General features: G+C 46.6%; 1 protein-coding gene and 1 long non-coding RNA gene across 3 annotated transcripts in view; one reads left to right on the top strand and one right to left on the bottom strand.

The window, feature by feature from the left end:
* Window positions 1-21,922, top strand: part of LOC142824448 (opioid-binding protein/cell adhesion molecule homolog) — a 999,900-nt gene that overhangs the window by 319,523 nt on the left and 658,455 nt on the right. The window lies entirely within an intron of this gene.
* The window catches only part of LOC142824433 (uncharacterized), a 32,915-nt gene that overhangs the window by 2,451 nt on the left and 8,542 nt on the right, over window positions 1-21,922 (bottom strand). The window contains exons 2-3 of one of the 2 annotated variants that reach the window (XR_012899314.1): window positions 18,655-18,720; window positions 17,518-17,728 (exon numbers count right to left, since the gene is read on the bottom strand). This is a non-coding gene — a long non-coding RNA (uncharacterized LOC142824433). Of the gene's footprint in view, window positions 1-17,517; window positions 17,729-18,654; window positions 18,721-21,922 lie in introns of those variants that run through there. The other variant, XR_012899313.1, reaches the window with a different exon arrangement.

Raw genomic sequence — 21,922 nt, 5'->3', positions numbered from 1 at the left:
GCGGTATCGCATACAGCTGCTCTTTCTCAAAGCCGTTTGCTTTCACATTGACTTAGCAAGGTTTGCAACTCATGGAATAGGAGAAATCTGACCAGGAGTTCTTATAGCTCTGTAGACAGTCCTGTGATTCCCAAGAGAGAGGAGTCAAGGGTCGAGATTTTAAAAGCTTCTCAGTTGTTCTGTTTCCAAAGTGACGCTAGATTTCACTTACATTCACACTTCTCAGGGTTTCCAAAGCATGGTGTTTGCCTCAATAGAAGTGACTTTCCCAGGGTTTTCAGCCATTCCCCCCACCCAAGAATTCTAATTGTGTAGTAGTTTTCACTGTCACTTTCACTGCAGGCTTTCCTCACCCTTAACTCCAGACTGGTTTCTATTTCTGTTGCTTAAAACTTGCTTTTCATTTGGCCACACATGTGAAATGAGTGGCTGACAAAGCCGGCCAAAAGGCGCTTCTGCAAACTTGTCCCAGTTCACCTTCTACAAGCGCTCAGCCTGAACCCCAATCAGTCATGCAAACTTCTGGGAGATGAAGGATCTTGGTGTGAGTTGGAGCTTTCCAGTCTTTCTCTCTCTTCACAGAGATCCCTGCCATTATCCATTTTGTATTTCAGTAAAAACACCGTGCAAGGCTAGATCTCCTCTTAATTAGATCCAGAGTAACTCCAGTGACTTCATCACCATTGAGATGAGAATCTGTCTTGCAGTTGTTTGGCTGTACTGAAGCTGTCTTTGGATGTATTTACTTGCATTTCAACTGTTCTCTCTGTATTTATGTGGCTTCCGTCACTATGACATTTGATCATCTCCCAAGTACAATGTGTAAAAAAGAGAAGTAACAATAGCAATCTCTGTCTTCGTTTCCTCCTTGGCTAGCTGACAGGAGAAAGAGCTTAATATTTTTTTTCTGAGAGTGCATGTGGGGTGTGCAAAGAACTTATTGAAAGGCAGGCAACTAACACAGAGAAAGGAGTTTTCTGAATACGACAAGCCCCTTGGTCATTCTTAACTCCTGCAGGCCCTTAGGGGCATTCAAGGCAAATTTTCCTGTAACATCTAGGTGAGGCCACTGGGGGAGAAGACAAGTGATGAAGTGTCAGCAGGAAATGCTGGTCAAAACACATTTTTAAAAAAACCCTTTGTTTTCTGATCCAATTTTAAGGAGTTTAGCGGGTGAGAAAAAAGACTCTGGGTTTTGAATGCCTTGCTTAATAATGGGAGATGACATCCAGGGATTGGCAGAGGCAAGAAGGGTTGATGGGTGATGGGTCTAGTACTGGAGTGACTAGTGTGTGGGCAGACAGACTAAACTCTGCAAAGTGTCACCATTCAAAATGGGCTGGAGTCCCCACGGCTGGCACTGTTGTGAATGGAGAAGAATGTTGCGTTCCACCCTGGTAGCTCTGCCTGTCCCGTGCAGCCATCCTGGATGCAGGGATGCTGTTCTTTGCAGGAAGTGCATTCCTGGGAGGCACATTGTATCACGGACTCTCGGTGCAGTGACCTTGTGAGAATGCTGCACGGTCTGCCAGCTCGTCCCTTGCTTTCCGTTCCCCAGAAGTACACCGCTGGTGCTCCGCAGCGGGGTGGCGAGAACGCTGCAGCCGTGGCCCTTTAGATTGCTTCATAAATAAGGATTAACGGAAACCTTGGTGCAATTTGGCTGCTCAAGATGTGTCCCTCCCGTGGCTGGAATATTTCTGATGGGTAATTTTCAGTTGGATGTCAGTTACCGGGATGGGGATGAGAAGGAACCATTTGCCAGGTGGCTGCTGAGCAAGATTTAGCTTTGTTATATAACTCTCTTCAGCTCATTCACAGGATGTCACTTTTTCTCAAGTCTGCACATTATCTCACCAGAGCAGATGCAGCGAGGTAGAAATACAAGGCTATTTGCAATGCAGTTTATTAAGACACGTTTCCGAGCCGGTTCGAGGAGGCGCTGGCTGGAAATGTTAATCATCATCCCCAACAATGTATCCGCCTGCCTCCTGCTTTACCTCGCTGCCTTGGGGAATTGGGGAGGGATATAGGACAGGATATCACTCTAATTCTGACTTCTCCCCCATTGCCCTCTTGACTGCCTCCCTTAGTGGATCAAAATGTACCAGTGTGTTAGAAAGAACAAACCATTGCCTACAAAGTTGGGGGGGGGGGGCGGTTGCTTTGCATAGGGATTATGTATTGGGGCCATCGTGGAGAAGGAAAAGTGGTACTGCTTGTGGTGAGAACAATCTAACCTCAGTGGAAACAAATAATACCATGGCTAGCCTCCCCTCTCCCCAGCTGCTGTTACTCCAGAAGAAAAGGTGTCATTATTTTTCCCTTTTCATTTAGACTTCGGTGAACCAAATGGGCTTGAGGATTTTAATGATCTATCTTAAAGATTGAGGGGCTCTTTATGTGTCAAGCCACAATCCCATCCCTAGCAGTCCCAGCCTCTGCTTGATTTTATGAAGCTTGTTTTGGATAGATGGTATTTTTATAGCTCCTGCCTTGCTTCACCGATGGCCATATTGATGCTGCTCTACAGGACAGGGCTAATAAATAGTTTATAAAACGGTAGGTTCATTCTCCCAAGTGATCAACAGCTGTGCTTGGATAGACTGCAAATCACCGATTCTGACACTCTGTTTCTTCCTGCAAACACTTGGGGTGGGGGAGAACGAGTTTTAAAAAAACGGCAACCCAAGCCAATAGGAAATCTTTCTCTTTCCTGAGCCTGGGCGGAACTTTCCCGTTAAACTATCACTTGAGAAGAGCAACAGTGAATGAAATAGTGGAGCTTTGCCTTTCATTAATGCAGCCTCACCTTACGCCCAGCCGCCAATCCTGCATGAATTGCTGGAATGTCTGGTGGTTGCTTTGAAAACCCGCCCGAGGCAGTTTGGCCTTTGTAGCATTTAAGATTCCCCACAAAGAATTCATTAACACAAATAAATAAATAACGGCCCAGTCCTAGCTGGTCCCATGGACAGCAGCGACTAGCTCTGGTTACAAATGATAGTAGACGCTTCAGCCATGGCCTTGCTGTGGGCATTTGGAGTCGAGGAAGGAGCTTGTCCGGAATGTGAAAATGAGAGGCTTTTGTAACAGGTTAGCTATCACAAGGTAATTAATGCAAACGGCACTAAGTATGCAGCCTCACCTTCTGCCTAGCCATCAATGCTGCCTGATTTGCTGGAACATCTGGTGGTTGCTTTTAAAACCTGCCCGAGGCAGTCTGCCCTTTGTAGCACTTAAGATGTTCCACAAAGAATTGAGAAAGGCCCCTTAGCTGGTAGCAGTGAAACCTCAGCTACTTTAAGATTCATCCCAACCAGCTCATATCGTTTTGACGGGGTTATGCCCTGTCTACACTAGGTTCTCAGGAGGGATTTATAATATGTTTAAACATGGTAATGGACAGATTTTTAAACGATCGCTAGTTTCCTTGTCTAACGAGGGCTCAAGCGCTGATCTGACAATCAGATCTACATAGAGTAATTTGGCCATTTGACTTTTTAATCTGCATCCTCCCACAGACCTTCCTCTGAGTCCCACCACCCGTGACCTAGGATTTCTATAGCCTACTGGCCCATGAAAATCCTTCAGTGCCCGCTGTGTCTATTTAAAGTTCTCCGTTTCAGAGCCTGGATCTTTTGTTCAAGCTGTAGAAACTCTCACAGATCACCAGAGGCCCCCAATTCAGCCCCTGAGGTGTGGTTAAGATGGAAGCCCTCACACTGGGTTCGTAGAATGCCTTCTTCTCTGGAGCACCATGGGGAGCATAAGCCCATAGGGGGTGGCTGGGTTGAGAGCCACAGAATGAACAGCATTGGGTAAAAGTCTGCATTGAGTGATTGTGAGAGAAAGAGAAGCAATTCTCAAACCCGTGTTGAGTTGCATCCTGTAACATGAAGGACAGGGGGTGTTCACAGAGGAATCCTCTTGCTGTGAAACCAATTCTCTCTCCCCCACCTAGAATGACTTCACTGCCGAGTTTTACCCAGGGATCCTTAGACGCAAATGGCCCTTGATCTCTATGCAGGAATCTGCAAGGACGTCAAGGAGGATTGTGCCCAAGGACGAGAGGGTAGTGTGTGTCTGTGATTGAAATGGAAATGGGTCTGTGTTCAGTTCCCCTGCCCTGTGTTAATAGAAAGCCTGACTTCCTAGAACTGTGTCACACCCTTGTGCTTTTTTTCCTAATTCACCTTTGATCCTGCCTGAATCCCTTGCCCTCCTTCCCCGTTCAAACTCTTATGCACTGGGCAACTGAGACAACTTAGCTTAAAGTGCTCAGAAACTGTCCCCACAGCTATTTCAATGAGCGGCTGAGGACTGCTCCCTGCGCGTGTATGGCTGACAGACGGAACTGAACCTGGGAGCTGTGAAGCTTAGTGCCTGAGCCTCTGCAGCTTTCTCACAGCTAAGGCAATTGAGCAAATTCATCCTTTCTCTCTGCAAGCAGTCAAAATGCCACTAGAACGGACAAAAGGTGACACTGGGTGAGATCAAAGGTCCATCTAGCCCAGATTCCTGTCTGCCGACAGTGGCCAATGCCAAATAGCCCTAAGGGAGGGAACAGAACAGGGAATCATCAAGTGATCCCTCTCCTATCATCCATTCCCAGCCTCTGACAGACGATAGGGGCACCATTCATAAAATCATAGAACCATAGAGCTGGAAGAAACCTTACGAGGTCATCAAGTCCAGCCCCCTGCTCAAGGCAGGACCAATCCCAACTCAATCAGTCCAGACAGGGCTTTGTCGAGCTGAGACTTAAAAATCTCTAGGGATGGAGATTCCATTCCCTCCCTACAGAACCCATCCCAGTGCTTCACCACCCTCCTAGGGAAATAGTTTTTCCTAATATTCAAGCTAGACTTCCTACCCATCCTGGCTAATAACCATTGATGGGTCTAATCTCCAGGAATGTATCTGGTTATTCTTAAACCCTGTTAAAAACCTGGTCTTCACAACCTCCTCTGGCAAGGAGTTCCACAGGCTGACCGTGCTCTGCATAATGAAAAACTTTCTTTTGCTTGTTTTGAGCCTTCTACCTATTAATTTCATTTCATGACCCCCTAGTTCTTATGTTATGGGAACAAGTACATATCTTTTCCTTATTCACTTTTTCTACACCAGTCATAATTTTATAGACCTCTGCCATATCCCTGCTTAGTCTCCTCTTTTCTAAGGTGGAAAGTCCCAGTCCTTTTAATCTCTTTTCATATGGGACCCGTTCCAAACCCTAATCATTTTTGTTGCCTTTTTCTGAAACTTTTCCAATGCCAATATATCTTTTTTTAGATGTGCCCACCACATCTGTACTCAGTATTCAAGATGTGGGAGTACCATGGTTTTATACAGAGGCAATATGATATTCTCTATCTTATTCTCTATCCCTTTTTAATGATTTCTAACATTGTTTGCTTTTTTGATTGCCGTTGCACACTGAGTGGATGTTTTCAGATAACTACCAACAATGATTCCAAGATCTCTCTCTTGAGTAGTTGTAACCAAATTAGTCCCCATCATATTGTATGCACAGTTAAGATTATTTTTTCCAATGTGCATTACTTTACATTTACCTACATTAAATTTCATTTGCCATTTTGTTGCCCAATCACTTAGTTTGGTGAGATCTTTTTGAAGCTCTTCACAGTCTGCTTTGGTCTTAACTATCTTGAGCTCTCCATCTGCAAATTTTCCACCTCAGTGTTTACCCATTTCTCCAGATCATTTATAAATAGGTTGAATAGGATTGGTCCCAGTACAAATCCTTGGGGTAAACCACTAGTTATCTTGCTCCATTCTGAAATCTTACTATTTATTCCTATCCTTTGTTACCTGTCTTTTGCCCAATTATCAGTCCATGAGAGGACCTTCCCTCGTATCCAATGACAACTTACATTACTTAAGAGTCTTTGGTGCGGGTCCTTTTCAAGGGCTTTCTGGAAAACTAGGTACACTATATCTACTGGATTCCCCTTTTCCACATGCTTGTTGACTCCCTCAAAGAACTCTAGCAGATTAGTAAGGCATGATTTCCCTTTACAGAAACCATGTTGACTTTCCCCCAACAAATTATGTTCATCCATGTGTCTGACAATTTTATTCTTTACTCTCACTTAACTAATTTGCCTGGTACTGACATTAGACTTACCAGTCTGTAATTGCCAGGATCACCTCTAGACTCCCCCCTCTAAATATTGGCATCACATTAGCTATCTTCCAGACATTAGGTACAGAAGCTGATTTAAAGGATGGGTTACAAACCACAGTTAATAGGCTAACTGGGTAAAAGAAATGGATTGATTTCCCTTTGCCTCTTACCCACCCCTCTGCTTCCCATCCACCTGGGGCTTCTCACAGGCTGTAGGTGAAAGGGAGAAATTTTTGTGGGCATCACCTGTTAAGATGCCAGCAGCACAATAGCACTGTTTCTCTGAGAGCCCTTTATGTTGCTATTTTCCTGTGCCGCCCGGGTTCTGTGCTGGTGATGTGTCAGCTTGGGTGAGGTGAGACTAAAACATTAATACTGGCAACTGATTTGACATGCTGTCCAAAAAGCTGTTAGGACTTGGGGTCGTAATGAGCTTGCCATTTGAAAGACCAAGAGCACTTGGTTTGTTTTCCCGATGCCTCCCCCTCACACACTCTGATGTGTGATTGGTGTTGGCCAGGTTTTGTGCAGTGTAAGAACATGGGGACAGAAAGAGCTCAGCTGACCTGGCAGATGTGTCTGTTTCCATAAGGGTTCTACCATTGCAACAGTCAGAGTGAAAGAGATCAAGCAACTTCCCTTAATATTATTCTTGGCCTTATGTAGCAGGGGCTTCTCAATACCAGCTGCAACCAGATTTGAACCTGCTGGCATCATGGTATCTATAGCAATGCATCCGATTGCCTAGCTATGCTGCCACGTATTTAGAAATCAGCTGTACATTATTATTATTATTATTATTAATAATAATTTTCATTTTTATTCATCCTAACTCTCTTATACCATTATTCAGCCATGAATCTCAAAGAGTTTTCTACAGTTTGACAGTATCATCAACCCCATTTTGTAGCTGGGTAAACTGAGGCACAGGGAGGGGAGGGAACTGGCCAAAGGCCACCCACCAAACCAGTGGCAGAAACCTGATTATCCTGAGTTCCAGTCCGGCATTCCATCCATTAGGCCTTTGGGCATGTATCTAATTGTCAGCTATGCATCTCTCTGCCTGCCCATGCATATCTCGCTATCATTTCAAACACATCCATCACTGTGGTAACTGGATGACTACACCGTGGTGCGCACGAGTGTAAAATGTTTGTGTTTCTGTAGGCAATTTTCCTCCTGACAACTATCAGGTCTGTTTTTTTGTTGTTCTTTCCTCAGGCCTGTTATTAACACACCGCTAGATCTCTCCATCCAACCGCATCCTGCTGTGTTAGCGATTCTGTTGTGTGTAATGGTACATCTACTTCAGGGGATTAGGTCTACACAGCAGGTGGGCTGGGCAGCAAGGCGGGTGTCAGCGACTCAGGAACCGGGTGAGCAAATTTCAGTGTTAATTACTGTCCACCCGGCACACTGCTCTTCCTAGAGACTCAGGGCGGCTCCACGGGCTGCCAGAAGGAGGTTCATAGGCTACGCTTGGCTTTCTGCTGGGGGAGGGAATGAGCGTGTCTTTAAAACAAAACACAGGTACATTTTTATTAACCTTCGGCCTTTTCATCCTCTTAGATATTCTCCACTTTTCAGAGTAGAACATTTCTTTCCCTTGCTAAGTAGAAAGCATTCGCACGGCACCACCTCTGCCTACAGACAGTTCTTAGATCTTCTTGCAAAACATCCGGTATAGGACACTATTGGAGACCAGAGTGGATGGACTGTGGCTCTGATGCAGCATGGCCGTAGGGGCCGACGAATGGTCCATCCTTCACTGCAAACTATTGGTCTGGGGGGTCTGCATCCGTGGCTGTCTAGCTTGTACAGCTTCTCGGCTATTTGGACCCAGCTGCGGGCCTCTTTATGTGCAGATGGCGTGGGTCCATTGCTCCTCCGTGGGGTAGGATCTGGAGAAGAGCTTAACATCGTGCTGGCTCTGAGCTGCTGAAGTCCATGAGACTTTCATTACGAGCAGAGCTAGGCTCATGCAGAAGCCTTGTAAAGGCTCCATCTGTTGCAGGTCAGGACTAGCTGTACCTGGCGCATCCCTCTCTCTGCCTTTCCTTGGGCACCCTTTCATGTGACAGTCCCTGGGCTCTCATTTCCCTGGGATGCCGCTATTAGATTGGCTCCGCGGGCCACAGCTCCCTTGTGTGCCAACGTAGATCGCTCAGAAAACCAGCTGTGTTCCAGTGACTCAGAAGAGGTTTTTCATAATGACACCTTATGTATTTACATCAGTGAGGAACTAGGAAGGAAGACTGAAAGAATTGGGCTTGTTTAGTTTGGAAAAGAGAAGACTAAAAGAGGACATGATAGCGGTTTTCAGGTGTCTGAAAGGGCGTCAGAAGGAGGAGGGAGAAAAATTGTTCTCCTTGGCCTCTGAGGATAGGGCAAGAAGCAAAGGGCTTAAACTGCAGCAAAGGACATTTATGTTGGACATTAGGAAAAACTTCCTGCCTGGGTGGATAAACACTGGGATAAATTGCCTAGGAGGATTGTGAAATTTCTATCAGTGGGGACATTTAAGAGCAGGTGAGACAGACATCTGTCAAGGATGGTCAGATGGTGCTTGGTCCTGCCGTGAGGGCAGGGGACCGGACTCAATGACCTTGCGAGGTCCCTTCCAATTCTAGTGTTCTAGGATTCGACGAGGAGAGAGCTGTGAGAATGCTGTGGCCTAGCTTTCCCAGACACCCCTGGGCCTGTGAATTGTGGGCCATTCTGCTCCCCAGCCATGGCTTTATTCTGTGCCTCGCTCAGATTCAGGGCCGAGGTTCATTCTCCCCTCCAAGTTCTTTGTTTCATTTTCCAACCTTGAATTCCTGCCCCCCACCTCACCATCCCCGGTTACCAGCCTGTTGATCTGAGAAGCATGGTAGAGATAAAACAAATGGCCTAAGACTGATTGGGCCCTTTGTCCATTAGCAAGTAATACGCTAACGATCAGAGGGGGTGACATTTTGGGGATCACTCAGATTAGTAAGAAGGCCCTTTAATTTAGGATGCTTTAATGCTCGGCTGCCACCACTGAGAGCCCTCACGCCAGTATGTAAGAACAGCCATATTGGGCCAGACCAAAGGTCCATCTAGGCCAGTATCCTGTCTTCTGACAGTGGCCAATGCCAGATACCCAAGAGGGAGTGAACAGACCAGGGAATCATCAAGTGATCCCTCCCCTGCCACTTCTGACAAACAGAGACGAGGGACACCACCTCTGTCTATTCTGTCTAAAAGCCATTGATGGACCTATCCTCCATGTATTCATGTAGCTCTCCTTTGAAACATGTTATAGTCTTGGCCTTCACAATATCCACTGGCAAGGAGTTCCACAGGTTGTGCATTGATGAAGAAGTACTTCCTTTTATTTGTTTTTAAACAAAGCCACCTAAAAGTACAAGGTCTCACCCTAGTTCTCACCAGCCTCGTGATTCCTTTCAGAATGACACCAGAAATCCTTCTAGGCCCTAGTCTCCCCAGATCAGTCAACCCTAAACTCTTAAGTGCCAGACACCAGGATTTTTCCCATCTGGTCTGTTGCCTCTGAAGGAGTGAAACTGGACCCCCCAAGTTATCAGTCCCCTTTGCCACACATGTGCCAAACCATTTGCACCACAGAGCCCTCCTTGGGATAAAAATAAACACACAGTGTATTTAATAGAAATGTTGTGGATTCCAAGCTGGAGAGGGGAGGAAAAGCAAACTCAGGCAAGTTACTCAGAAAATAAACACAAAGATGTTACCTCTGTCTTTGCACTTTTGAACTAGCTAAATTCCCTTTTCTAACACAAGTGCCATGTGGCCTCTGAACAGCTGCCCAGCATGCTCACGTCCCAGAGGAGATCCAGTGTTTTCAAGGACAGCACCCACTTAAATGCTTTGCTCTCAGATTCGGGATATAAACATCCCCAAACCCAAGCGTATTTTTAATATTTTTTTCTTGCCATGATGACTCATTCTCAGTGGGGAGTAGCCCTCTTTTTTAATTTTCCAAGACTCAGGTTTTCTGTTCAATTCCAGATTGATTCCCATGACCTTTGCTGCAATGGTGGGGAAACTTTTTTGGATCAGGGGCCACTGACCCACAGAAAAATCAGTTGGTGGCCGCACACAAGGGAGAAGCAAAAATAAAAAAAGCAAACAACCCAAACCCTCACTGATGAGGATCTCGAGTCCCCACATTCCCCTTGCACACCAGAGACCAGGGGGACTAGTATATTTTGTGTGCTCCAAGTAGGGTGGCAGGGGGGCTGGAGCGCCAGCGCGGACTCCCCAATGCTGGTGGGGGGAGAGGCGTCTCGGGGGCCAGATCCAGGCAAGCCAGGAGCTGCATCTAGCCCCTGTGCGTTAGGTTCCCCACCCCTGTTTTCCCTTCCTGCCTAGATAACAGTTGGGTACCTAAAGTTGGATTTGTGTAAACAACCACCTGGGGAAAATGCCCCTTGGTGCCTGGTTGCTAATTACCCCACGGTTGTGAGATGGTGAGGCAGGTGCACCACAGCTGCCATTACAGTGGTGTGTGTGTGTGTGTGTGTGTGTATTTAAATAGTCATTCAGAGTCCAGTTAAATCAGTTTTAAGAGCCCAGGCCTTGGGTCTGCGTAGATGGGCCTTCCTCGGCCTCCATAAACACCTCTCTGCATCTCTCTCTGAGCACTCTGTGTGTAAACTATGAGCCACCCTCATTTCTCTCTGTTTTCAACCATAGGATATGAGGCTTTCTTATGTACAGTAGCATATGCTGCAATCTGCTTTAAAGGAATCCTTTAAGACCCTGAAAGAGAATCCTCTGAACTGTCATCCATGCTTAAATTCGACACTTTACACCTTGGTCTAAACAAAGACGTTAATTATCTTACCCATTACAAAGATAGCTTCCCCAATTATCACCTCTAATATCATTAGCTCACAGACATTTACCTCCCCCCCCCCATCCCCCGTCTGTTCTGAAATTTGATTTGTCCTTTTTAGATGTGTTCATTGTTTTGAGTGTATCCTTTGGTATATATGGTCATGCCAATTTTCTTCCACTATTTGATCTGAGGAAGTGGGTCTGGCCCACGAAAGCTCATCACCTAATAAACCATCTTGTTAGTCTTTAAAGTGCTACATAGTTCTGTTTTTTGTTAAAGGAACATGGTGCATCTTTGGTAGGCCCCAGACTGTATCCTGTATGTCTCTTTAATGATCTGCTGGCATTAGTGATGCTAATGGGTAACTGAGACCACAAGACAACAAAAAATCATACTCAAGTGAGGCTTCCGCCCAGCGATGCTGATGGGGACTTGACTTGAAAAGGAACTTGGCTAGGTTGATTTCTTCATTCCATCTTCGGCTGGCCTGTCTAACCTCTTCCTCCGTTTTACCGTCTGCATCCGTCCATTATGGACTTCTGTTTATGTGGAACTCTGCAATGCATCGTTGTAGCAATTTCCAGCTTCTCTCTGCATGCTGTGAGCTCACGTCAGGTGTCCTTCTGCGCATTAACTGGCAAAAAGATTTATCCTTTACATATTTACCTCTCTCTATAGAGATAGAGCTGTGCACACATTTGGCAGGCGGTAAAATGTTAATGCCACGTTCTGCTCAACTCCAAAATTGTCTTTTTGGAAGGAAAATGCATGGAGGGGGAAATGTGGGATTTCTACTTCCTCCTGTTGCTATAATACAATAGATCCTGCTTTAAAAAGCCATTGTCTAAGATTGCTGCTGGCCTCTCTGCATTGAGCTGTGGAAATGCCAGTTCCTAAAGAACAGGGATCCATGTTGTAGTAAAATTCTGACACAATTTGACAGGCATTGGGTGCCTCCTTGGCACTGGAGTCAAATGCCAAATGGAAAACTGAGACTAAACTGTTCTCCTGTGATCTCCTAAGTCAGGCTAAAGCATGTTGTTGGGTCAGCATGAGATGGGAAATCTTGCCTTTTCCCTGCTTATCCTGTACCTGTTCTGTGGATGAGCAATGGGAGCCTCCAGGGAAATCAGTCAGGTGCGTTTTCTCCAGCAACGTGTGCTAAAGGAAAGTGTAGCTCCTGCTCCATTCCCCGAACTACAGTGCAACAAGCAAGGCATTTTAATGTTTTACCGTACCCCCATCAGGAGAAAGGAATGCAAACAGATATACCCCTAGCTCTGTGCTTTAAACAGATATACCCCTAGCTCTGTGCTTTAAGCTTTCTTTCTCCAGCCCCACCCCCGTGGCGATTTGGATCATTCTTAGTTTTTCCTTTCTGATACAAGAAAGCTCCAGCCTGGGATCACGAGGGTTACAAGTGCTGTCTCTAAAGCCTTGCTTGTATTAACGACACAGTGTATGAAAAACGTGTTGCGACTCAATTGCACTAATGCAGCTGTATGACACCAATTTAACGTATTTTTCCCATTAAGCTACATGCTCAAGACATCTTTCAGCCATTCTGAGTACATTAGTGATGTGCAAGATCGTTCTTTCCTGCGCATTACGCATTTTGCTGCTAACAGATGTCAGCATTCATTTGTCCCTTACAGAAAAGTCCTTGAGAACCTCAACAGGGGTTAAGTTTATAGGGCTCTGAAGCTGCATAACAGAGGTCTATGGAAATTATTCCAAAATCCTGTAGAATTTAATAAAGGATGTCCCCATTTCTCGAGCTGTTCTGTAGCAAAATAGAAATCTCTATTAAATTCAGTAAAAAGGTTCAAAAGACATACAGGAAGTTAATGGTTTTCTCTTCAAATCTATAGGACTTTTCCATCGGAGCTTTGTCGGTGGAAAGTTTCACGGTTCCAGCCTCCAGTGTTCTCTCAAGGAGTAGCTCTTTTCCTGCTGAGCAGAGAGTAGATTTTTCTCCAACAGTTGTGTAATTTATAGCAAGAAGTTCAGACCTTATTTTAAAATGACCAGAGGGAGGAGAAAGATAGAGGCTGTAAAATGTGGTAGGGAGGAAGAATTCAGATGGGGATTTGGCAAAGGACATCTGTCTGAAGACATTGTATACAGTGAAGTAAGAGCTAGGAAGCAGAACAGCAGCAGAGAGAGAGAAAGACAGAGAGAGTGTTGGTGAATTCAACACACACAAAGATTTCCTCCTTGGCTACCCTGCAGTGTGTCGGCAACACTGAGCCCTGGAAGTGGCAAATTAACATTGAATTGGACACCCCTTAGTGCCAAACTGGCAGGGACATCCTTAGGATTTACAGAGCCCTACGCAGTTCTATTAGATTGGTGCTCCCATGCCTGAAGGCAGCCGGGGCAGAGGGGGGAGGGGGAGAACGATTTTTTACAGAGGTGATTATATAATCTTCAGCAGCACAGTAATGTGTTTAAAAACGAAGGTCCTGTCGACTCTCAGTAAATTCAGTAACTGACAGTTTGTACCTGGGGTTGGCAAATGCCTGTTGAACGGCTTCCTTCCCACTTGTGTGGCTCTTTCACAGGTTCAATGTTCTGCTAATCGGTCTGGCAGGACTTTTCACTTTTAAGTTAACTAGATCTTCTCTGGAGGAAGCAGAGCCACAGACCAGGGACAGGAAGAGGTGGGTAGGTGGACGCTAAGACCCAGTGGTGCCCCAGTTTTTCAGGTGCCCTACCCAGCTGCATTTGGATAAAGATGGCTCTGCTCTTTGGAGCAGTTCAGCATCCTTCCACATCTATATTCAGCTTTGGTGGAGGGTCCTTGGTATCATGGAACCCTAGCTCCTGTGAAATCCAGGGCTCTGCCCAGAGAGGTCGCTGCAGCTGTCTCATCTCTAGTGGAGCAAGGCAAAGACATGAGATGAAGAAGTTAATTACATGGAGAAGTCTCTGCTCAGCTAGGAAGCGAAAAGCCGCCACTGAAAGGATCATCTCTCTTAAGTCCAGCCATCGGAGGTGCTGTTGTGCATGTTAATGAAGGGAAGGCAGCAGCCAAACCAATAAGACGCATTAGAAGTAACAGTTGCAAAATGTTACAGAGCATCTTGTAATTATTTCCCACAGGGAGGCTGCCTCTGTGGCTTTCAAATATTCAGTGGCTAGAGCATGAAAAGCCCAGCTAACCAGAGTCCAATGCACGCCTGGCTTTGTAGCATTTCGACTTGGGATGAAACAGTCACCTTCATGTCAACAAACGTTTCCTTTAGCAAACATTTCCTTTAGCTGCAGAAGCATCATGCCCCTGGATGGCCTGCAAGAGCTGGCTTGGGTTACACACTCTTCAAGGCAGGGACCCACCTTTTTGTTTGGTGTGTACAGTGCTTAGCACAAGGGAGTCCTGATCCATAACTCCAAGGTGCCACCCGAATGCAAATAATCAATGTTTCCATGGGAGGGCTGCTGAGCATTGTGGTTAGCAAAGAAGAGAGTGTCCGTAATGCCACTACCCAGGGAAATCCAGGCAATACGGTCTGAGCTGCAGCCTGCTCCAATGGGAGCCTGGCATATCGTGTCCATGTTCCCTTGCCATGTACTGTGGGGGCACCAGCCGCTTCGTGCTGCCTCCATAACAGCGTTTGTACTCGGGGAGTCAGGATTTCTCCCCTGTTGTCGTGGTCCTGGCTAGATGACACTCTCCCGTTTCACTGACGAGCGCTCTCCACTCGCTGACTCCAAACAGAGTCACACCCTAGTGCGAGAGGCAGCGCCTAGATCCCTCACCCTTGTGCCAACCCCTTTCTCCCCACCGACCTGAGCTACTTCAGCTAAAGGAAATCCCCCTTAGCTAGCAGCAGCGGGTTCATTCTGCTCTCTGAGAGGAGCGACAACCCCTTGCTCTTAGGTTGCACTTGTCATCAATAGATCTCAAACCACTGCACGAAGGAAGTCAGTGTCATTATCCTCCTCTTACAGAGAGGGGAACGGAGGCTCAGGGAGTTGATGTGACTTGTCCAACTCCCCCCAGCAGGCCAGGGTACAGGCAAGAGATACTGACATCACAGCACACAGCTACGTATGTGGTGCCACCCTGCCCCCAAAGCAGGCGTGGCATTGGCATTTGATGCAAACCTGTAGGGGTGAGGAGGCAGTGTGTCCATCAATCCGTGGGTTGATGTGTAGGGGTGGCAGTCAACTGGCTTCTAAGGCCTTAGACCAAACATCTCAACATGCCCAACCTTCTTTAGTCTCTTTCTCCATAACAGAAATGTGAAATCTGGAACAGTCCCATTTGCCGGGACCCACCCTGAGCAGCAGGGCAGGGTGCTGGGAAGACAGATCCTGGGAGGCAAATCTTCCTTCACTCCCCTCACTTGGTAGCTATTGCTAGAGCTGTCCGAGCAACGGATTTTTCAGGGCATTGGCAGTTCTGCAAAATACCGGGGGGAAACGGATCTTTTTTCTGAATTTTCAGCAACTTTTCAAAATAAAAACATTTCAGGTCGAGTGATACGTTTCATTCGGCCCAGAAGGAAACCATTGTTTTTGAGATTCCAAGTGGATTTGTAAAAGAGTTTGCATTTTAAAAATTAAATGATAGGAAAGTTTGCAACAAAATCATTTTGACCTTCCCAAAGTTGAAACGTTTAGATTCAAAAAATTTTAAAACAAAACTTGAGACTTTGGGGATCCCCCCCCCCCCCCCCCCCCGTTCTGTCCAATTGGCAAAACCCACATGAACAGTTTTTGTGTGTCACCAAATCTACCTTTTGGCAGAGGGACTGGGAATTTCAGCTGCAAATTTCTCTGCGGCTTTAGCGGGAGTCTTGTTAGTGCTAATATGCCCCCTCCAGCCGGGGGTAAGGTAGGGAGATCTGAACCATTGGTGCATGCAGGAGGATCAGAGGGCAGAGCTAGGAAGGTGGGTGACTAGGAGATCATTAGTGGACAGATGTTGCTCCTGAACGCGGGATGTGGCTGTAAACTAGTGATCTGCGTCAATACACATCTGCTGCACTTGGTTGCACAGCCCCTGTGCAATTGTGGGCAAAGTCAGATGGTAAAAATCAACTGACACAATGTATGTAATGTAGCCATTTACCGACAAATAGAAATGTGTGTAAATCTGACATTAAGCATGCGTTGACACTGCTTCCCCGGCCGCAAGACCAGTGATTGACAGTGTTGTGTAAATGACATGCCCCTGCGATAGAGACTAGAAAACATTTACCCATCCGAACCGTGTGTGTACTTTGGAAAATTGCACTGTGTTGCCATGAGTTTACACACATCTTGAGGGATCTTTTTTCATGCCATTGCTTCCTGGTGCTTGCAAGCGATAGCTGTGTGTGTGCCAAGGGGTTTGTGGGTGGAGAGGTAAGAGAGCCCTCTAAACACAGTAATGCGATTACAACAGATGCTGTCCAAAGCTGGAGGAATAAACATCCAAAGTCTCCCTCTTTCACTCTCTCTCTCCCCCTATGCTTCAAGTTCAAAGGAAGGGAGGCCACCTGTGTTCTCCCAAGCTGTTTTTTGTAAAGCATTTGAAATGTGAAGAACAAACTGATCAGTGTCGTCTTTCTAGTTGAGAGGAAATCTGTGTCCAGCCAACTGCTGGGAAACGTGAGAATCTTTCAGTCCCTGTGTGTAGGATGTGCAGGCACAGGGAAAGGAATACCTGGGGATGGGAACGGGTGCTGGAATTGCGGGTGTGCAAATACGCAGGCATTGGGGATTGTTGATTTGGATAGTACGCTTCTCTAGTGTACATGTACTAGAAGATTTACCCAGCATCCTTAACTCAAATCAGCAACTTGGGGCCATGGGAGAAGCACCTGCCTATGGACACTGCAGCTATCACGGGCACAGCCCGGGGGGAGGTGCACAAGTCCCCTAACTGCGGGACAGACCAACAGACCCACAAATACACCAACAGAGAAACTCTCTGAATTATTGTAGATAACTGTCCCTTTCTCCACCCTTGCCCCTGCTGGCCCAAGGGAGTTATAGCTGCCCAGTACCTATCCCTAGCCTCTTGCTGCCCTCCTGTGGTCATTCTACAGTCTAACTAGCCCTCCTACCAGACCTCTCCCTTTCCATTTTATAACAATCACATTCCAGGCACATCCCATTGTCCTAGCACAACCAACCCCTGACCTTGCTTTAAGTTACGATAAGAGGAAGCTGCCTACCATTTTTAGTGGTCTAAGTTCTTACAGTTTAGGAGGACTTCTTGGACAAACGGACGGATGGATGGATACACAGACAGAGCAACTTTCTAAAGTATAGAATAGATGTGCACACTCCCCTGCATAGCCCAGACTTACAGCTGACTCCTCCTCCTCATGTACACGTGGGAGCCCCTTCCTGCCCAGACATGATCATGTTCTATCACATCCATTCACTTCACACGGGCTGCCCTTGATGCTCATTCCCAAACCGGCTCTCTCTGAGCGGCCCTCGTTCGGGCAGAGAGGCGGGTAGACTCTGTGATGCATTTATTTATTGACTTAGCATCCTGCCAGATTGAAAGAGCCGGCATCATTGCGCATGGCGGCTGCTTTTGAAACTCCAAGAGCTTAGAGACGGCGCTGGCCTACTGGGGCTAGTTTCTATTACTTGTGCCCATCAGACAGCCAGTTCTAGCAGAATCCAATAACAGCCATTGGAGATTAAATTCTGAGCACTTGAGTAATCTAAAGCTAGCGAGGAGTCGGTGTCTCAGCAGTCAGTCGAGTGGTCTAGGCTGTCATCTTATTAGAGAGAGAGAGAAACTTTGATTTAACCAAAGACCCTTAATTTTCAAACAAGGACGCCAATCAATAACAGTTCCTGTCTCCCACTGGCTGTTAGCATTTCACAGAGACTTTTGCCTTCGAAAAATCTCTCTTGCCCTTCTGTGGATGGAGTTTTCTAGCAACTTGCTTTGATGGGAAGCGCCACACAAATCAACGAATAGAATTAGGGGCAGGGAAGAAATACAGATATTTAGGCAATGGGAAAGAGCCAGAGCTGATGCCCCTCTATTCTTTCTATCTTCACATTTCTGGGCCAGTGATCTGGAATGGGCCACCCGTTCCTGGGATGAGTGCATAATATGGCCTTCAACTGCGGGGTCACCAATACCAGGGGAACCTCATCTTTCACCTAGAGAAGCTGCCATTGCCTGGGGTGCAATAAGTTATCCCCACTGTCATTCAATGCTAGCTAACATCAGTACAATGTACTACATCACACAGCTTAGCTACTGTGTTGCACTGAGGTTGGGCAGTCTAGTGGGCAGGTCATGGGACTGAACATCTGGAGTCAGGAGGGGCAAGCTAGGCTAGTGAGTGGGCTGCATGGGTGGCCCTCCTCCAGCTCAGTGGGCCACCAGATGGTCATAAGCAACAGAGTCTCCCGGGCTAGGGTAGTTTTGCTAAGGGCTCTGGTGTACCTCGAACTTGCAGGGGGTGCCCATTGAAGTGTAGCAGCATGCTGACTGGCTGCAGAGAGAGCACACGGCTCTCACAGGGTGTGTCTAGGCTACAGGGTTTTGTCGACAAAAGTGTCCTCGGGGATGAGGCTGCAGAATCCACAGGCTCCTGCCCCCAGCATTGGGGCTGTGGCTGCTGCCAGCTCCCAACCCATGCCGGGACAGCCCTCCGAGGAGCCATTCACATCCGTAGTTGGAACTAACCTTAGGGTGACCCAGAATGAAAAACCCAGTGGCAGTCAGGAAGGTCTTTTCCTTAGGGGATGAAGGCTGTAACAAGAAAGGAAAAGTATAATAAAGCCAGACAGAAAAGAAATAGGAAGTTGGCCCCCACACCCACCCAGGCGCTACGTGTAGACTGCAAGCCTCTTTCGAAAGAGGCTTTTTCGAAAGATACTTTCGAAAAAGCTTCTTTCGAAAAAGAGCATCTAGACTACATTCAGCACGCAGGCAGTCTGGATGCTCTCTTTCGAAAAAGCCCTGTTTGCATTCAAGAACACCTTTTTTCGAAAGAGCACTTTTGAAAAAAGGCGTTCTTCCTCGTGAAATGAGGAGTACCGCCGTCGAAAGAAAAGCCGCGTTCTTTCGGTTTAATTTTGAAAACGCGGCTGTAGTCTAGACGCAGGTGACGTTTTTTCGAAAAAAAGGCTACTTTTTTCAAAAAAAACCTGCAGTCTAGTCACAGCCCAACAGTGTGAGATCTGGCTCCCCCTCAGCACCTTCGAATGACACTAGAATTAACCCTATACTTATCAGCACCAAGTAAGGCCCCTGTTCCATGTTGTATTACATAGCTAAGAGACACGAAACCTGTTCAATATGCGAATTGAACCAATCCTTCTGTTTCTATGTTACCTTAATTATGAGCTTAAATACCGCATTGGCTTTTAATTGATAAGAACATCAGAATGGTCATAGTGGGTCAGACTAAAGGTCCATTGAGCCCAGTGTCCTGACTTCAAATAGTAGCTAATACCAGGTACCCCAGAGGGAATGAACAGAAGAGGGAATCATCAAGCGGTCCATCCTCTGTCATCTATTCCCAGCTCTGACAGACAGAGGCTACGGACACCATCCCTGCCCAACCTGGCTAATAGCCATTGATGGACCTATCTATTGTGAGTTAATCCTGTTCTTTTTTAACCCATTCTGTTCCTTTGGCAAGGAGTTCCACAGGTTGACTGTATGTTCTATGTAGAAATGCTCCCTTTTGTTTGTTTTGTAAACCTGCTGTCTATTGATTCCATTTGGTGACCCCCACCCTCGTCCATGTGTTATGAGAAGGAGTAAATAACACCTCCTTTATTCATTTTCTCCTTCTCTGTTCTGTAGTAGTAAAGGCTTCTTCTTCAGAGAAAAAAATATCTTTCTCTCTCTTTTTTTTGTGTGAAGAAAATAGAATGAAGTTTTTTTCCCCCCAATGGAATCCGCTTTCACTTTCATTACTAAGTATAGCAGACCAGACATGAAATGTTGAGTGCGAAAATCTGCCATATGCTCCTTATTTTCCTTGCTAGTTCCCATTTCCAAGCCGAGGACAGAGTCCATGCACCCTCTGTGGCAGGTTTTAAAAATAACCCCCCCTCCGAGTTCTCTCGTCTCTAGATGTCATTTTCCACACTTCTGAACTGAAAGGACAGTCAACTAAGATGTGTGAATTAGATTCCGGTGTCTACATACTGGAGCTCTTGGAACATTGACTTTTATTCCATCCCTCTCTCCCCCATATCCTCCCCTCACTGAAATCCTTCAAGAGGTGCACTGCATAAAAATCTCACCTCCTCGGAAGCTATTCTTCTCTTATTTATTCCCTTCATTTTCATAGCAAGCTTCCCTGCGAGGCATCTGAGCTATGTGTCTGCATTCTCATACCCTCCTCTCCCCTGTAATAAATGACCTAGATAGTTCTTTCTTCCTGAACAAAGAGGTAAACAATACCCTCTCACACAATGTGCTTGGCCACTGTTATTGCATATTGAGCAGCACTGGTTGGACTGTACGCGACAAAAATATTCATCTTAGGGGTAAATGATCTGTCTGTTTATGGCACTTACCTAGCTATCGTGGCCATCGTACAGTGGTGGGCAGCCTGTGGCTCATCGGGGTTCTGTGTGTGGCTCACGAGATGGTTTATTTCCTGTTGCCCGTGAGAAGGGTTGCCAGATTCTGCTGTTTAACATCCATGTAGGTTTTTTTCCCCCTACTGATATTACTAGCTACAAGCAGGCAAAGCAGGAATACGTAAAGTGAGGTGTGTGCTGATTGCACACAACTTTGGGAGAGCCGGGCGCTCCTTCTGCAGCCAATCAAAGCGCTGCTACGGTTCAGTCATCAAATTCTAGGTATGCAAGCACAGTTAGCAAAACTACCCTATTTTGGAAGATGGTCTTCTTATGAGAAGCTCGCAGCCCACTGAGATGAAGGAGGGAACCTCATGCAGGCCACTCACTAGCCTAGGTTGCCCATCACTACCGTAGTAGAGGAGAATCTTATAATCTTGGTTTTATTAATCCTGGTAGCATCTCAGTGAAATAGACCTGTTCTGTTATCCTCGTGGGGGAACTGAAGCACAGAAAGACTGAGGCCTGGTCTACATATAACTTCAAACAAAACAAATAAAAGGAAGTATTTCTTTGCCCAACACACTGTCACCCTGTGGAACTCCTTGCCAGAGGAGATTGTGAAGGCCAGTACGTTAACAGGTGTGGTGGAGCTCTGGTAGCACCCCCTGGGTTCAGCACTTCCTGGCAAATTTTAAGACACTTCAGAGGCTTGCAGTGACCCTCTCTTGGGGTATGTCTACACTAGCTCATTAATTCGAGCTAGGTAGGCAAATCAGGCAACCAGAGTTGCAAACGAAGCCCGGGATTTAAATATCCTGGGCTTCATTTGCATGTTCCTGTCTGGCTGCCATTTTTAAATCCCCCTTAGTTCGAACGAACTACCCACGGCTACACACAGCAGTTTAAAGTTAATCTGAACTAAGTCCTTAGTTCAGATTAACTGTTACTCCTCGTGTTTCCCCCATGGCAGCCCACAGGGCATGGGGAGGGTTGGGGGAACCTGGTCCTGCCCACTTACTCCAGGTTCCAGCCTAGGGCCCTAGATAGCAGCTACCTGTGGGGTTCTTGCCCTTATCCCCCCACATAACAGCCTCTCCCTGGACCACTTCCACAACCACTCCTGCAATACCTTCTCCCTGGAGTCTTGGGAAAAACCTCTTCTGCTTGCCTCACTCTGTGCTTCCTCCTTCACACCAGTCCATCCCTATCCCTATCCCTATCCCCATCCCCATCCCTATCCCTATCCCCTTCCCCCTCTTGCCTGAGGGGAAACTTTTCATAAGGGACCAGCAGGCCTCCCCTTCCCCCTCTTTCCTGAAGGGAAACTTTTCATAAGGGACCAGCAGGCCATAACTGGCTGCAGATGTCCCACTGGTTTGTTGCTCCAGGCCAAATCTTAGTGAGTCCCA

The sequence above is a fragment of the Pelodiscus sinensis genome, unplaced genomic scaffold (assembly GCF_049634645.1).
Source record: "Pelodiscus sinensis isolate JC-2024 unplaced genomic scaffold, ASM4963464v1 ctg35, whole genome shotgun sequence".
NCBI lineage: Eukaryota > Metazoa > Chordata > Testudines > Trionychidae > Pelodiscus > Pelodiscus sinensis.
Note: the sequence above shows the minus strand (reverse complement) of the source record. Positions and strands in the feature narration are given on the sequence as shown.